The sequence below is a fragment of the Meleagris gallopavo genome, chromosome 8 (assembly GCF_905368555.1).
Source record: "Meleagris gallopavo chromosome 8, MGAL_WU_HG_1.1, whole genome shotgun sequence".
In the NCBI taxonomy this organism is placed as follows: domain Eukaryota; kingdom Metazoa; phylum Chordata; class Aves; order Galliformes; family Phasianidae; genus Meleagris; species Meleagris gallopavo.
The window spans coordinates 16,028,322-16,044,542 of NC_139411.1; the positions used below are offsets into that span (position 1 = coordinate 16,028,322).

At 44.4% G+C, this 16,221-nt stretch overlaps 1 protein-coding gene across 3 annotated transcripts in view; it reads right to left on the minus strand.

The window, feature by feature from the left end:
- The window catches only part of TLL2 (tolloid like 2), a 97,579-nt gene that overhangs the window by 65,159 nt on the left and 16,199 nt on the right, over positions 1–16,221 (minus strand). The window lies entirely within an intron of this gene.

Sequence of the window (16,221 nt, forward strand, 5' to 3'; positions counted from 1 at the left end):
CTGTGGGACCTAATACACATGTTCAACCGACACAGTGCTAAACTGGCCTAAATCCAACCACAGAACCAGCCTATCATTTACACTTAGCTGGAGAAATGTCATTTATTTGTCCTCTCGTGGATTAGTTACCCTGACCGAAGTTCTCAGAGTTTTTAGTTTTGTAAAAATACTTGAATTTCAATCAAAAGCCATGAAAAAAATCAAGTAAATGAAGTGGTACCTCAACACTCAACTCAAAGAAATAAGACTGGAAACCCTTTAAAAAATAAAAGATAACCCTGTAAGAGTTCAGTTGACTCTGCACAGTGTATAGTTCATATTGGAAAAAATGCAACTAAGTAAATGCAGATGATGAAGCAGTTGACCAGACAGAACAGATCCTTCTGAGATAACAAACAGGTTATGAACTGAGCTGTTAAAATTCATAGTCTGTGTAGACTGATAAAAAAGAAAACAAAACACATCAAATAAACAACAGAAAAATTAATTCCTGGTACAGTTCAAGAGAACTCAGTAAGTCAGGCAAGGATCAATGTAGAGTTGCTCTCTGCAGTAGTGACCAGATGCATTGGAATCACAGCCAACAATATTTACATTCCTGGAGGGAAAAATTGTCCCAGTGCTATGCAAGCAGCATCACTGATCAGAGTTAGGCCTAAGTAACCACCAGGTTTTACTCATCAGTTTGCTTTTACTGACGAGACCAAATGAAACACGTCAGGATGTTCGCCTGTATGTCAGAAACCTGCATCTGTGGTAACTGAATTATAAAGAGTTAACTCCTACAGAGCTATGCCTGCTACAGGGCAAATCCCAGCTGCCACACATCACCCCAACAAAGAGATGCCATGAGCAGCTGAGCTGGTATGAGTGCAGAGATTCAGCTGTTTCCATTTCCCTCTGTCTGCCTGGGGTTATCTGGCCATTATAAAGTAATAGGAGGCAGGACTCAGCCTTGCAGGAGACTGACTGTAGCTTTTTGGCTGTGTCCCCTTAACAGCACTACCAAAATCCAGAATACAGAAATACAGCAACAGCTCCAGAAGACTCCATAGTGCAGACAAATCTATGCACTGACATCAATTAAAACTAGGACAGAGCCTATACAAAGGCATAACTCAGGCTCTCCCCAATATCTTGGCAACCAAATTCCTCATACAGAACAAAGGAGAACATAAAATATTATCAGCTCACCACCAATTAATAAGTCTACCAGCTTGGCCAAGAGGCATGCTGATTGGGAATGGCCAGAAAAAGAAATGGGGTGATATTTTCCTCTGACTGCAATTTGAAGACTTTATATCCATACAGATATCCATGACTTGCTCAGAACAATGTGGCAAACAGCATCCCATGCCATGTGACTCTTTCTCCAGCCACATTCAGTAGGTTACTATTGAACTGGCCAGACAGATATCCATTCCCCACCCTAACACAAATCAATAGTACCATTTCAATCCCAGAGTAATTTCCACCACCATAGGCTCTCAGGGGCTCTTTTCCATTAGCACTGCATAGTTTGTTTTTCAGGACAAGGTAGTAAGTACACACCGAAGCTGTGGTATGGATTTAAAGAAACAGAATTGTTGTATTTTTATTCCCAATGGAAAACAGTTTTCTCCCAACCCTAGCACAGGAATCTCTTTCTGTTACAAAGCCATGCATCATCCTGAAAGATGTCCCACTACAAAAGCCAAACTTCCCTATCATTTATTGCCAGCTCTCTATGTCCCAGCATGCTCAAGGGGAACCACAATTTATCACAGTCCTGAGCCAGCTAAGCAACTTTCCTCACTGGAAATCCTGGCTGAGAATGTTACACTGCAACTTCTCCTGTGCTGTCAAAGGCTCCTTCCTAAAGGCATGCAAGCCTGAAAGATGCTTGCTTCCACCCCAACAGAGTTGTCCCACAGGAAAGAACAAGTATTTTATTTTAAAGGGTCACAAGTTCAGAGACTTCTGGCAAATTAAAGCCCTGAAAGCTCCTTTCTGATTTCCTTTACCAACGTCTACTTTTTCATTTAACATGGGAAGATTTCCAAAAGAGAAAACAAAAACAAAAATTAAAATCTCCTAACAGCAGGCTAGCAAACTTGGAAACCAGTATTTCTCTTGGCAGAAATCTCTGCAGCATACAGCCAGGTGCAGACTCTTAACACTCGGTGCAGTAGTGTGCCAGCTTTTGTTTAAGTTGATGCATTAATCGCTCCGGATAGTTAGAACAGAGCAGCCCTTATTGAGGTTGATGCAGTTAATATGAGAGTTTTTCCTTCCACGCTGGAGTAGCAGTCTGCATCAGCTACTCAGAACGTTTAACCCCACCACTCCCCAGGGTGTGCAATGGGAAACCATTTGTTTGTTGAGATAAAGGAGGAATAAACAAACAAAACCATCATCCAGCCAACCAACCAAAAAAAAAAAAAAAAAAAAAAAAGCAGTCTTGCAAGCTGTCTTCATTTTCAGAACATTTCTTCCCCAGGAGAACAGTCCACATGCTGGTGTTTGCACTGCACAGTAACCTGCTTGGGGGGCTCTGGCATTCTCCAAAGCAGTGTGGCTGCCCAGAGCATCTTCTTCCTAAAATCATTTCTCTGCAAACCACCTCCTGGTCTTCTCCTTCCCACAGTGCTCTTTAACTTCTCCCTCTTCTACTTCTTCCTACTTATTATCTTCTTTCCCTAGCTTAAGTCAGAATTGGAATTCGGGGGGGAGGGAGGGGGGAAACAAACAAACAAAAAAAACTGCTGTCTCTTATGCTGAGTCAATACAAAAGCGTTTGCAACAGTTTAAAATCACGTCCCCTAAAACATGTTCACTCCAGTCCTTTAATGAAGTGTCTTTCTACATTTTTTTGTCCCCTCAAAGATGACAAAGTAGAAAAAATAACATTACTCCTAAGAATAAGAACCCAAACAAAATGCAACATTGTGATTTGTTACGAGACCACCTATCTCTTCAAGTCAAAATACATAGGGACAGCTGTCTTTCACCCTCACCATCATCAGCCCCAAGTTTACACAATTAACAGAAGAACATATTAACAGAAGAATATAACTGTACTTGAAAAATATCACCCAAAGTCTGTGTTTTAATTGATCTCCAGCCTCCAAACCAAGGTTAGGAGTCTTTCACCCATTTGCCCGTCACAATTTCTTGCAGGAAAACTCCATTCCAGCACCAGAAGATCAGTCCGTAGATTTACCCTGCTGACAGGAAGCTACAAAGCAGTTGGCCTCTGGACACCATGGGAGACTGCAGGAATTTTGAAGCACCCATCAGGATCAGCTGCAATAGATTCTTAGAAAAAGCAACCTTGGAAACAGGCATGCTGCGCCTGCCAGGAAACTACCTCCATCCCACTCCTCCTCAGAGAGGGTCTCACGGGCTGAAGCTTTGATTAATGAGAGGTTTAGGTGCTGAATAGGACGTGAACCTAGATTGAGGACTATACTCCACAAGCTGATTCAAAGGAACCCTCTTTCTGCGAGGACAGAAGCACGCTAAGTTAGTCTATGCCATCAGCTCAAGAATCTTTTTTGAGTTTGCAGACAGTTGGCACAGCTCATGCTGACAGACTTTTATTTCAGTTCCTCTATATAGTTTTAACACATTTTTGCTGGAAGGACTTTACTCCTGCCTGGCAGATTTCCTGCAGCACAGTATAGCAACGAGCACGGAAAACAAATAGCAATGTGAATCCAAACAGATGCCTCACATTTGTTTCAGCAGCATTCATGACTCAAACTCAGTTTCCTGTGGTGTTCACAACCTCTCTGTGTAGATGATAGCTGAGCTCCCAAGAAGGAATGCTTCATGATTGACTGCCTGAGCATCTGAGAATCAGTACAAAACATCCAAGGAGGAAGCGTTTGCACAAGTAACCTTGGCACCTCCAGTTTTGTGGCCAGATGGATGCAACGGTCAGGTAACCCAAGGAGCAGACTCAGTTGTCACTCAAGTGATGAGCTGCGTCAGCTGTTTGTGACTAAAAGTGCAATCAAAGGATGTGGTCTGAACACATTCCTGCAATAATCATACACGCATGTGTAAGGGACAGTGTTTGTCCCCATCCAGATCTCTCCTCCATAATCTGTGTTATGCAAAGATCCTAGGGCACTGACTCCTGTTGCTCCAGAAGTGACTGTACCGTGCCAGAATAGTGCAAGGGAAAGCCAGCATCTCACCTTGTCAACAAGAGCTATGGGCAAGGAGTGCTGGCTGCACATACAGGTGGGTTATTCTATGACTATTCATGCACTAGCAAAAGCCTGCAAATTACTTCTCAGCGTTTGCTGATGCTTCCCAACCTGACAGGTCTGAGTGCTGGAAATTTAGTTTTCAAGGCTGGCCACACTTTCATTAGGGCTTCTGCACTCTAGCAATAAATAAATCAACAGATCAAAGTGAATTTCCAGCACATTCATTTTTCTTTCTGCTCATGCACTGACATGCAAGTCTGTTGTTGCTGAATCACCTGAAGATACAGGAACCAGTGAGAAAGTATTCTGAAATGTGCTGAAAAAAATATTCATACCTTAAAGAAGAAAATCGTATTCCCTTGTGCAAAGTAAAAACCATGTCACAAAATAGTAAAGCCTCAAAAAAGGCTTCAAATAAGGCAGGAATCAGTGAAAGAGGAGATAAAAAAAAAAAAAAATCCTAAAGGCACGCTTTGGAAATAAGGCCAGAACATGAGCCATAGAATGGGAAACAAGCGACAACAGCAATAATTAAGAGAAAAGCACCAACACTACCACATTAAGCCATAATGCTTCAATTTAGTTTCTCCTCAATAGAAACAATCAGAAGTTTCCCATTGGCCAGCCTTGAGGATATGTTGGCTTGAAGGCTCTACTGCAAACAAGGCTATACAGCAAATGTTCCTACAGCCAGCCTGATATCTGGCACAAGCATGATTCTCCAGCAAGAGAGACTCAACAGTTCACTTCTCAGTGAGCAGAAGTTTCCCTGCCCAACAACATTTCATTGCAGAGTGTCAGTTTGTGGAATAACATCTAACACGGCCCACTTTTAAACTGCAACAAACATTTCAAGAACATTAAAGCATCATGGGAATCTGAGGTTGATGCCTTATTCAAACTTCTGCAGAAATCTGAGCTAAGTCATCACATGTAGCATTCCCACAGCACCCTCTCTTGGGAAGTTATCTGCAAGAGACAGCATTTACATTCAATGAATGCCTTTCCCTGGAAGGTGACAAAGCAGTAACAAACACACACTTTAGGCTTGTATTCGTCCAAAGCTGCAAGCATATGCGTGAGCTTACACAACATTTGGTTTTAAGGAACAACTCATACTCTCTCATGGCTGCATGCCTTATTTTAACTGGGAGCTGAAAAAAATAAATCAGTGGCATGAGCAATACTGCCTGTCACAATTAGGTTAGGAGAAAGACTTTTTCTTTACAATATTCATAGCTCTCCTACTACTGTTAGCTGCTTCTTCACTCGAGATCTCCACCTTTTGCATATCTCCATGGTAGTCACTTCTGCCCAGCGATCTATGAATCCACTCCCAGTACAACTGATGCAGAATGGCATTTGTGAACTCAGAGCACAAAATCCATGCCTCAGGCAGCAAATCAGCTCCATTTATGGGCTCTGAATGGTTAAATATCCATCTATTCATAGAACTACTACAAGAGTAGTACTGCTGCAAGTATACTGCTGTTATACTTCGGAGCAACTTACAGGGTTAAGGATGCTACTTCTCTGTAATGCAGTGTGTAAAATTCAAGGGGCCAGCTTAACTCGTCTCATAAAGGAATTTGAGCTATACGATCAAACTAACATTCTGGCAAGCTGCTATCTCCTTTAGATGACTATGCATACCCCACTGCAGAGCTGACACAAGACAGCTTTACCCATCCATATCTAAATAGACCTTCACACAAGCTGTACACAGCTTGCAGTGCACTTCTTGGCCACATTTCACATATAGGTAAACAATACATGACCAGAAGGCACCATGGACACATAAACAAATGCATTTTGATCTGGTTTGTTCACAAGTGCTAACTAGCTACCTACACCTTTCAGCTGAGCATCTGGCACTTTCCTAGTCTGTACAAGACAGTGCAGGGAAACTGCTTTTAAATAGGGTTAGCATTCGTGGGTCTGTTCAATCCCCAAGTTACACAATTTAGAGGCACATAGGGGGAAAAACAAATGGCCTTTCCCTGGAAGGTGACAAAGCAGTAACAAACAGCCTTATATCTTTTTTTTTTTTTTCTCCTGTAAGCGAACATCCTGGTAAGAAGCCCTTGCCAAAACAAACAAGCAGAAATTTAAAAAAGTAGAATCATAGAATACCCTGAGTTGATAAGATCCCACAAGGAGCATCAAGGCCGACTCTTGGCTCCACACAACCAACCAAAATTCAAATCTTATGTCCGAGAGCATGGCCCAAACGCTGCTTGAACTCCAACAGGCTTGAAGCTGTGATCTCTGCCCTGGAGAGCCTGTTCCAGGATCTGACCATCCTCTCACGAAGAACAATTTCCTAACCCAACCTGAACCTTCCACAACACAGCTTCATGTTGCAGCAGACAGACAAGAAGTCTAGGGTCCAGCTATCACCATTCCCTGCCAAAATCTACACTTCATGGTGCATACAGCTCTCAACCATGGTGGGAGTGGAAAGCAGGAACCAAAACCATCAACAGAAAAACGCATTTTGTTTTCTGATCCTAAATGATAGTCTCCAAAGAGAGCATAGCAGCACTTGACAAAGCTGCTTCTTGACAAGAGGCAGCACCTTTCCCTTCCCTCCCTGCTTCATCTTCCCCAAGTGCATATGAAATGCTCCTCACCGGAAATACAGCATCATTTCTACTGCCCTTTAAGAGAAGGAGACGGCAAGGTTCTGGATAATGAAATCCAAGTATGCCTTTGTCAATTAATTATGGAGAGCCATACCACACAAGCCCCATTGCACACCCTCCATCATTTTTGCTGCTCGATATAACTTTAATTAATCTTTCCTTTGGCAATTTGAAGGAAGGGTGAGCACGCTGCAAACACCCACGGAGTATTAAATTGATTTCCTGTTTTACAGTCCCCTTTCCCTTCCTATTGGCCCAGTTATGATTGGTGGCCCTTCACTTGGAGGTGTTTTATCCTCGCTAATATAATCCAAAGCCTTGTGCAACAACTACATCCAGAAAAGTAACACTTTGTACAGACTATTGCTTCAGCCCAGGCCCCGTCAGTACAAAGCAGATTCACTCTTGCCCTTCCCTCTGCATACCATAAGAATACAGATCAACCACTTTATGTCCATATCTTCAGCATTTTATCTTATACCGTTGACAACATTTTTGTTCTAATTAACTCAGACATCATGCTCCCCATAGTTTTCTGTCTGTCATTCGTAGCAGCACACCTTAATTACCCAAGTGCTAAGGCAAAACACATTCCACTAGAAAACTTGACCCCCTGCCTGATGTACCAGTCTAATCTTTTAACCTCAGATAACTAGATCTACAACCAGAACACAGAAACATCAAGTTCAGCTGGTGGAACTTCGCAACAGACACACCTACCTTCTAAGAGACACACCACCCTACCTTGGACTTGTAGGGCTGAAAGCAGGATCCTCAGCTGGAAATACACACCTAGTCCACAAGGCAAGTCCGGGTTAGGAAAAGGGCAGGCAAGTGTAGTTCTATAGCTGCAAAGTGAAACAAGTTGTTTTCAAAATCCCTCCTCTCCACCTTGTAAGAGTATACCTCTGGTTTTCAGAGAGATCTTCCACCACTTGTCAGTAATCCCACAAGCATTTGGTCAGAATTGACACTGTCTCGCAAGGAGCACACATCTCTTCTTCTCTGGACTCATTTGCAAAGGCCATCAGCTTCTTGCTGAGCACATACACCCAGAGCAGGAGAAAGACCCCAGCACATGCAGACAGGTGCTCAAAGCTACAGGGTGAGAAAATCTGCCCAAAGGCTGCCCTTCTCATCTGGATCAGGAGCAAGTGGAAAGGTCTGACTGCTGTGTGATTCCACAAAGGGTGCCTTCAAGCTCACTGGAGAAGAGAGGAATGGGGCAGAGAGTTAAGTCTTGTGGACTTGTTTCCAATGTGTCCTCAAGGGCAGGCATGGGAACTGCATGACAGCAGTTTCTGACACAGGTACGACAGTGAGAGTTGCAGGATAGAGGCCAGGAATACAATCCCCAGTTCAAAGAAGAATTGCTGTCTTGAGGTTCAGGTCCTTGTTCAACGATACTTTCTTGGTATCATGGGTCAGGAGACCTTGACCTAAAACACCGCATACCCCTCGCCAGCTATCCCACAAAAAAAAAAAAAAAAAAAAAAAGACTTTCTGACTTTCTGAACCTTTCAGCCATCAGCTTCAGTCTTCTGGTAGGAATCAATCTTGGTAGCTCTTCTCCTCAGATAACTCCCACACCATGGGACTTGCCCTGGATTCATTCTTTCAGATGAAGTTGAGGAACAACAACCTTAGAGACGCAGATGAAAAATTAAAACTGCTGCAATCCTAAACTTCACTTACAGTAGTTCAACAGATAAGCATTTTCTCCCTTTAAAGTCATTTTACCAGCCATGACTACAGTGTAAAGTGAACCATCGCAACTCATTTAAACTGTATCACTTGGAGATAGTCGTTCTTCTTCAGGTAGCAGATTTTGTTGCAAAAACTGCCCTCTTTCCTTGATGTGTTGTCACCTGACTGGAGTCCCAAACAATGCAGCTGGGGAAATAGGTGATCTTAAGCAAACATGAAGAAAATACACACACACACGAAGGATCATCACAAAAATGAGCAAGAACAGAACCATTAGCTAAGCTATATCCACAAAAAAAAAGGATGGTAGAACTCCAGCCCATTTGGAGTAAACTTAAAAACGGGCTAACAATTTCTAACCACAGTGCTGGATGAAAGGGAGTAGTTCATGATAGATCACATCTATTCACAGGCTAGACAAGGAAAGCAAACACTGGCTCATTTTACTCATTGTTCTTCATCCACCAGCACCAGGAGAGGAGTGTTGCAGCACTGTTGGAAAAAAAGCAAAGAAGCAGACAGAAGGCAGGAAAGAAATGGGAACTGTTTACGGAGGATGGCTAATTTGAGCTGTTTACAGATTTCCCCTGAGTTGGGGATGGAAGGGAGTTGGTTTCAGCCATTAAAAGTACAACGTGAGAATCCATTAATTTTCCATAGAAACAATGTCATCATAGAAGCGAGACAAATCTGATCAGTCATGCAAATGTGCTGATGTTAAATTCTCAGGCCTGGGAGGAGAATTTTGGTTGCCAAAAACACAACAATGAAGAGATCGGAATAAGATTAGCAGACAGAGAATGACATTGTGGGAGCATGAGATATATACGCCAAATCACCCCCTGACTATACTAGAATTTATTTCCTAAGCCATGCAAAGGTGCCTGAGCAGAACAGGAAAAAAAAAAAAAAAAAAAAAAAAAAAAGCACGCTGTCCTTGTATGAGATCTCAGGAGATGGGCAAATGCCACATTCCAAATGCCAACCAGGAAGGACCTTCACAGAGCACTGAGCTCACTCCAGGGAGTGGAAGGCTTGGCACCCCCGCAGGACTGGGATTCTTGCAAGCTATGAAATCACAGTGTCAAGTAAAAGCAAGCAGTAATAGCAGACAAAACAAGTGGCTGTGTATTGTAGCTTAATCCAGTAGAACACTTAACACCACAAGTTTAGAAGAGAAATCAAGCAAGCAAGTTGGCTGCATAAGACACTAGCACCATCCCAGGCATGTGCCGAGCTAAGATCCAGTATGAAACGTGGCACTTGCGCTGCACTGATAAGGGGCAAGCCACAAGAAAATTACTTCTTTCCTTCCCAACAACAACAATCTATAAGAGGAGACCAACAGATTTCATCTCCTTCCCTCCCTTTTCCCTTTAAAATGGAACTGGTACAAACACCCATCAGAAGAAGGTACCACGCACAGAAAATCATAGCAGCACCTCAAGCAGGTAGAGTAGAAACTGCTCACCTTGACAGCAGAGCACAGCCCTTCCTCAAGAAGAATCAAGCCACTATCCTGAACTGGCCTCACCGCAAGTATTTAGGGGTTAAAAATATGCAAAACGAAGCGCTCCACCCCCTGCAACACGCAAAACATTACTAGAGCAACGCATGTGACAGAGATGCTTCCTGATAAGTCTCACCACTAGCAAATACAGTTCAAAGAAATGCATGAACAAAATAAGGAGAGCTCAAAGCATAGGAGATGTTTCACCTATATTTGTCCGCAGCACAAAACATCAACATTCGCCATAGAGAAGACATCAAACAACTATTGGACTCACTTCTTAAGAAGTGCAACATTGTAATGCGATGGAAAACACAGCAACAATAGCAAAGTAGCAAGGTGCTAGGCTACAGCAAGCCAGGACTGCTCAAATGCAACAGCTATGAGCACAGAAACAAAGGAAAGAAGTTGCTTACCTTCAGAAGGCCTCAGGTGCACAGGAATCTCTAAAGAAACACCCTCATCTCACTGCCAACCTTTACATGAGGTCTGTAAGGGGTGGATCTTGGCTCCATCCCTTCTGGTCATTCACGTACATTGCATGCACCTGAGCTCCCCTGGGCTGGCCCTGCCTTCCTCGGGCTGCTCAATGACTGCTTCAGGCAGTGACTCAACATTTCCACTTCAAGAACACGTTGTTTTTACATTTGGACACATTTACCACCTATGCTGCAGTGAATTCTAGGCACCTGTTTGCAGATCCCTTTTTTCAGCCCCAAGCTGAGCTAGAGGAGGAGAGGGGAACCTAGGAAAGTTTTCCTTGTGCTGCCAACACCCATGTCAGAAAGATCAGACTGCTCAGTGCAACCCCAGGGCTTGCTGCAGTGGCATGATGTGCACCCCTAACATACCTTAGTCATACTCCAGGGCTCAGAGAACAGCAATGGCAGCAAATGGCAAACATTTGCAAGACTACGGCCCAGGGAGCTCTGCACAGCTTACATTTCAGATGAGGGACAGGAAAGAATAAAGTTCAGTGATCACAATTAAGAAGAAAAAAAAAAAAGTTAAAAAAGAAAAAAACCACCGGCAGCAAAGCTATGAAGGAACACCGTTCTCTTGCAACTATCTGGTGACACTCTAACCACCAAAGCCTTTAAAAACTTAAAGAAGACATCTGTAGGTAATACTATGTCTGCTTAGGCTGCCCACTGCCCTGTGCAGCCTGTTCCATGCCCACCGCCCTCTGGTGCAGACCCTTTCCCTCACCCCCAGCTGCCCTCCCCTGACGCAGCTCCATGCCGTTCCCTCAGGCCCTGTCGCTGTCACACAGAGCAGAGCTCAGCGCTGCCCTCCGCTCCCTGTGAGGAGCTGCAGCCATCATTCAGCTCAGCTCCTCTGCTGAGGATGCCCAGGGACCTCAGCCGCTCCTCACACACTTCCCCCTCTGGATGCTTCGCCATCTTCATAGCCATGCTTTGGATGCTCTCTAACAGCTTTCTGTCCTTCTCACAGCTTTCACTCCTTCTCACTGTCCTTGTGGCACTCCGACCCACACCCAGTGCTGGAGGTGAAGCATAACTGTCAGCAACATACCCATAAATATTCATTTGCTGCTTGTTTGCTGTTTGTTTGCTGTATAAATGTTCTTGTGTGGCACATCAAATCAGTGTTGCTGCTGTAGCAGTGATTCATACCCTGTCATGGCCTGCCTTTGGATGATTCCTTCTGATGCTCCAAAATCTGTTTGCTTGTCAGTCAGCCCTAAAAGCACTCATCCCAGAGTTCTTCTTTTACTGCATTTGTGAACCCAGTGCCATAAACTCTCCCATTCTTGTCTTCCAGTGTTACTGCTTCACAGCTGAACTCAGCCACCCAAACAACCACAACAAACATCACCACAGTTTCAGCAGCTAACACCTTGGTCTATTCCATAACAGCTGGCACATGTAAAGTCAATGCTCTTTATATTCAAAGCCATTTTGTCCTGTTTCAGCCACATGCACAACAGTGAGCACACAGGGCTGTGTAGCAACACAGTCCTCCGAGTGTACAGAGCTCCACAAGTTCAGAGGTCATCACAGCTCCAGTTAGAGGCATCACTTTTGGGTGCACTTTTTCCCCAAATGAAATTCCTATCAGGATTCAAAAGCCACAGCAGTTCTGCTTTCTTGAACAAGGTCTCATGTTCCTCTAATTACTAATCACTGCACCAGCAGTTAGGAAAGCAATGAAGGATCAAGTGCTATTATATCTATTTATATATCTTATAATTAATTATATAATAATTAATTTATATCTTATTTATGCAGTAGGTGCTGGTGAGAAGTTGGTCTTTATCAATATACATCCTGTAACATTTGGTTCTGTTTCACTTCAAGCACTTAACTGTGTGTGGGTGAGGACATGCTTGCCACTCACCAAGTAAGCCAGATGCACCCTTCACTTGCTCAAATGTAAATTACAAAATCCTGCTCAAGAATATGCATCTGTTTCACGTATGGCTCGTACAGCTAATTTAAACAGTTTCCATATGTTGCCCAAAAACTGTGACCAAATGCCACTTACACATAAATGGGGAGATTGTCTGGATTCCACAGAGAAAGGTTTCATCATGCAGCTCTAAGCAACAGCTCCTTTGTTCCTAGGTCTGCCTGGGTTCTCCCAGTGCCCTCTCCTTGGAATGCTGCTGACGGTCTAAATGCTGCCTCCTGCCGGGGTTCCAACCCTGCAGCATCGGACTTGCAGGCTCACAGATAGAAGAATTACAGAATCACAGAATCACAGAATCACAGAACGTAGGGGTTGGAAGGGACCTCCATCGAGTCTAACTGCCCTGCCAAAGCAGGTTTTCCACACCAGGTTGCACAAGTAGGTGTCCAGGTGGGTCTTGAATATCTCCAGAGAAGGAGACTCCACAACCCCCCTGGGCAGCCTGTTCCAGTGCTCCGTCACCCTCACCGTAAATTTGTGTGGAACTTCCTATGCTGCAGCTTCTGGCTGTTTCCCCTTGTCTTGTCTCCACACACCGCTGAGAAGAGTCTGGCCTCGCCACTCTGCCCCCCACACCTTATAGATATCGATATTTATAGACCTGGATCAGGCCTCCTCTCAGTCTTCTTTTCTCAAGGCTAAACAGACCCAGTTCACTTAGCCTTTCTTCATAGGGGAGATGCTCCAGGCCCTTCACCATCTTTGTGGCCCTCCGCTGGACTCTTTCCAAGAGATCCCTGTCTTTTTTGTACTGGGGAGCCCAGAACTGGACACAGTACTCCAGATGAGGCCTTACCAGGGCAGAGTAGAGGGGGAGGATCACCTCCCTCGACCTGCTGGACACGCTCTTTTTAATGCACCCCAGAATGCCGTTGGTCTTTTTGGCCACGAGGGCACACTGCTGGCTCATGGCCAACCTGTCGTCCACCAGGACGCCCAGGTCCCTCTCTGAGAGCTCCTCTCCAGCAGCTCATCCCCCAGCCTGTATTGGTGCATGCAATTATTACTCCCTAGGTGTAAGACCCTACACTTGCTTTTGTTGAACCTCATCCGGTTTCTTACTGCCCAGCTCTCCAGCCTGTCCAGGTCTTGCTGAATGGCAGCACAGCCTTCAGGCGTGTCAGCCAATCCTCCCAACTTTGTATCATCAGCAAACTTGCTGAGGGTGGCCACTATCCCCTCATCAAGGTCATTGATGAAGATGTTGAACAAGACCAGACCCAGCACCGACCCCTGAGAACACTGCTAGTTACAGGTCTCCAACCGGACCCTGCACTGCCAGTGATGATCCTCTGCGCTCTGCCAGTCAGCCAGTTCTCAACCCATCTCACTGTCCACTCGTCTATCCCACACTTCCTCAGCTTTGTTATAAGGATGGGAGACGGTATCAAATGCCTTGCTGAAATCAAGGTACACTACATCCACTGCTCTGCCCCCATTCACCCAGCCAGTGACAACATCATAGAAGGCCACCAGGTTGGTCAAGCACGACCTCCCCTTGGTGAACCCATGCTGACTACTCCTGATAATCTCCTTTTCTCCCAGTTGTCTGGAGATGGTATCCAGCACAAGCTGTTCCATCACCTTTCCAGGGACAGAGGTGAGGCTGACTGGCCTGTAATTACCCGGATCTTCCTTCTTGCCCTTTTTGAAGACTGGAGTGACATCGGCTATCCTCCAGTCTTCAGGCAACTCCCCTATTCTCCAAGACCTCTCAAAGATGACAAAGAGCAGTTCAGCAATCACCTCCGCCAGCTCCCTCAGCACCCATGGATGCATCCCATCGAATCCCACAGATTTATGAACATTGGTGTTGCCTAGGTGCTCTCGGACCACCTCTTCCCTGACTAAAGGGAAGTCTTCCATTCCCCAAACCCTCTCACTAACCTCCAGGGTCTGGGATTCCCGAGGGAGAGCTTTTTCACTGAAGACAGAAGCAAAGCAGGCATTCAGTATCTCTGCCTCCTCAGCATTCCCCGTTACAAGAACACCCCCCTCACTTAGTAGGGGAGCCACATTCTCCCTTGTCTTCCTTTTACTCTTAACATACTTAAAAAACCCTTTTTTATTATCCTTTATCACCTTTGTCAGATTCAATTCCAGGTGTGCTTTAGCCTTTCTCGTCGCATCCTTGCAGGCCCTGACAACATTTCTATATTCTTCCCAAGTGGACAGACCCTTTTTCCACAGTTCATGGACCTTCTTCTTCCCTTTGAGTTTGTGCACAAGTTCCTTGCTCATCCACACAGGTATCCTGCCACACTTTCCTGATTTCTTGCTCACTCACAGGGACACACTGATCCTGAGTTTGGAAGAAGAGCTGTTTAAATGCCAACCAGCTCTCAGAGGCCCCCTTACCTTCTAACACCCGAGCCCACGGGATAGCTCCAAGTAGGTCCCCGAAGAGATCTAAGTTGGCTCTCCTAAAGTCCAGGGTAGCAATCCTACTTTTTGCTTTGCTTCTTCCACTCAAGATCTTGAACTCCATCATCTCGTGGTCACTACAAACCAAGCTGCCCCTGACCTTTACTTCCTATAATGAACACCTCAGCATGTGAAGAAGGTCTGCCAAGTCACAGAGTGCAATCACCCCTGTTCCTGGTTCCACAGAAGTGAGTTAAAGTGAGTTACTCTTAGGACAGGAGTGACTTTCGCCGGTTGTCATCCAGATGTTACCACAGATATGAAGCTGTAGCTGTTAGAACTCCCCGAAGCACATATGATGCTCTGGTACCCTATGTATCTTTGAAATGTATGCTTCAATATTTTGCTTACATATGAAATTGCCTTCTCACTTTTACTGTATCAATTGTGGCTTCCGACTCTGTTCCATTCTGGCAACAGCATACTCAATCTAGAACACATTCAAACTAACATAACAGTCTATAGTCAAGTGGATCAGAAGCCTGAGCAGATAGGTAAGAACTTCATTCACGGTTACTGCTCTTCTAAAATTAGATCCAGTCAGGGAAGCAGACAATAAATATTTCCATTTGGAAATGCAGGGGAGGTTATCAGAAGAACTCAAAAAAACTGAAAGGGAAAATAATACAGCTGATAATATTTTGCTTGTTAATAAAGGCATATTATACATGCACTCTAAGAAAAGTGCAGTGCAGAATTTCCATCCACTGGAACAAGGTGCTGCACTGTAAAGTGTCACATTTCTTTAGACAAAACTTGGTGAATCAGGCATCAAATACACATCCCAAAGAGTCATCCAAATATAAGTTTCTTAGGATGTCCTGAATACACAACATATTTTTTTACCACAGAATTCAAAGAAGAGCTGGACATCCCAGCTCTTCAGCCCAGTGCTCCATACCCAAGACACAGCATCTGCTGTTGGCCAGCACTCAGGTATTACAGTTACCTTCCCTCTCAAGTCTGAAGGGTGCCAAGTCTTGGTCACTTCAAAAGGGAGTCATGCGATAGAAGACTAAGAAACCTCAGTTTATTTGCATGCTGCGCTGTTTCCCACTGGCCAAGGCAAGGAGATTCACCAAAACTATCCTACTCCTACACCTAGTGGCCATCCTGAAACATCTCCTCTCTTTAAGGGGGAAACTGTCAGAGATGAGACACAGTTAACTGAAAGTCCTCTTCAAATCTGACATAGGTTGAAGTACATGAAAAATTACTCATGCAATTGATTCACATGGTTTCTGTAATTCATAAATTCCTTTGCCTAAAGGGGAGTCATCAGATTTGCACTTAACCGATCCAG